This window comes from Olea europaea, chromosome 17 (genome assembly GCF_002742605.1).
Source record: "Olea europaea var. sylvestris chromosome 17, O_europaea_v1, whole genome shotgun sequence".
NCBI classification, from domain to species: Eukaryota; Viridiplantae; Streptophyta; class Magnoliopsida; order Lamiales; family Oleaceae; genus Olea; species Olea europaea.
The window spans coordinates 6,015,485-6,018,069 of NC_036253.1; positions in this window are offsets into that span (position 1 = coordinate 6,015,485).

The following is a 2,585-nucleotide window of genomic DNA, read 5'->3' on the forward strand; positions in this document are numbered from 1 at the left end:
AATTCTTTAATACTAAGAAAAATAGCCCTTTTTATGCCTCTTGTAAAAATAATTAGAATTTTATTCTAAATTCAAGTTTGCAATAGGTCGTTACATCCTTCAAATATTCTATTACTAACTGAACGTAGTGAGCTTCAAAAAAATATTTTTATTGATTATGAACCATAAAATACATCGAGTTAAATGTTTGAACACGTCGAACTTTGGGTACGGTTACGTTTTACCCACTGTACTTTAACTTACACTCCTTTACTTACTGAACTTTATGAAGTTACACAACATTACACATCAGGCAAATTCTATTTATAACGCTTGCCTACGTGGATGATAGAACGCACATGTGAAAATTAAATCTCTCCAAAAAAGAGAGAGAGAGAGAAATCAAATGCCGCATCATATTAAAGTGCAACTCTCCAAACACGGCTCACCGCTAACCAGAATGAAAACGTGAAATCGAACCCTATTCCTTGAAAACTGAAAACTGAAAACTGAAAGCCCAGATTGTCTATAAACCTTACGTCTCGATTAATACTTCTCTTGTTGAAACTAAATATATGATAACATGCTAAACAATGGATAATAATTCTTAATATGTTGTTGAAATTAAAATTTAACTTTGACTGAATAATAAAAGTTTGATCATGTATGCTATGAATCCCTTTGACATGTCTTTTGAAAAGTCAAAACGAATTTTTGAAATTCAAAAACAATTTTTGAAATCGTTTGGTTAATTTTATGAAAATATTTTCTAATTAGAAGAGTATTTAGAGGAAGTTAATCTAATGTAACTTGCTTTAAAAATCATTTCTGAAATAGGAAATTCTTTCAATAATTAATTTTCAAACAAAAATAAAAGTAGCTTCTTTCAAAACTACTTCTACAAGAAGCAAAAATCATGCCAAACAGATCCTATGCATGCAAATGAACTATTCAATTCCATCGCCCAAAATAATAATGCAACTTGCGCCCCCAGGGCATATCTCCCAGTGGTAAAGGGGAGGGCGGATAGGGCTCAGCGCGGCAGTGTGCAGAGTTCGATTCCCCGCAAGGTGGAATTGACTTTGTTGCAAGCGGGAGTTACCATATGGGTTAATAGCCTTGGCCTCTCCATGTGCTCTTCACCCTGACTCCTGGGAGGCACATCCTGCGATTTACCTCCTCCACAATGGTCCAGGACATGGTCGGTGGGGACCCCTAAGGTTGGGGTTCAACCTTTAATAATGCAACTTGCTCTTAAATGAAATTTACTCATCTTTTTACTGCAAAGTAAATTTTACACCTAAATCTAGCCACTGACATTAAAATACTCGTTTAAAGAGCTGTTCAATTATTTTGCCTGCTGAAATAATAGGCACTTTTTAATAAATAAATAAAAATTCTGACATATATGCAGTGAATTCTCCATTAAATACTTGCCATCTATATTTATTAATTGAAGAAAATAAACGCCTAAGATTAATTCCTATTGAAGGTTACATTTTGAGTTCGTTTTCCGTATAAAAGGCACACCACATTCTTGCAAATTCTCATCCAAAAAACCCTATATATGTTTTTTTTTAAAAATAAAATAAATGCCTAAGATAAAAATTCTAAGGTATTTCTCAAAAATCAAATTTTCAAATACACAAATTCATTTGCCATCCAAAACGCTCTCAGGTCGATCTTTGAGCAGTTGCAAGCGCACAAAAACCCCTTCATTTGCCCTTGATGGCAAAGAAAATGAACCAAAATTATCAGATGTTGATCGATTTTTGTACGAAAATTTCAGATCATTATATGAAAAGGAATACAATGAAAATAAGTCGAAAAAGGAGCTTGAAGGTTATATCAGCGAAGAAAAATCTGAAGGGGTTTTTTGGGATCCTCTTCCTGAAAATCTTGGCGGTTCTGATAGATTTTTTGTCACTCCAGCTTCATCAAGTTCATTAATGGAGGAGACGATTTCCAAGGATACAAGTGAAGATGCAGCAAAATTATCAGATGTTGATCGGTTTTTGTATGGAAAACTCGGATCATTACCTGAAACGGAACACGAGGAATATAAGTCGAAAAAAAGGTTTGATAAAAATAACGAAGAAAAACCAGTTGAAGTTTTTTTGGAGTCTCCTAGGTTTTCAGAGGATACGGGGGAAGAAGCTAATGAAGATCAAACAAATATTGGTCCTGATGATTTTATTAGAGTTTCGACTTATTCTCTGAATCCATATGACGATTTTAGGCAATCCATGCATGAAATGATCCAAGCAAGATTGGAAAATAATGGAAAAGTTGATTGGGAATTCATGGAGAAGCTCTTGTTTTGCTATTTGAATGTTAATGCCAAGAAGTCATATAGGTACATATCAAATGCATTTGCTGATCTTGTACTTGATTTGCGCCAAAATTGTAGTGGACTTCTCGTGAATGCCAATACCCAACTCATAGGTTGTAATAATTTTTGTTACGAACAAAATCACTTATAACAATATTGGATAATATTAAATTAATTAGCTTAAATTTTATATAGAGATGTCATCGAAGTTTCATACAATTATAGACTCTCTCTCTCTCTCTCTCTCTCTCTCTCTCTCTCTCTCTCTCTCTCA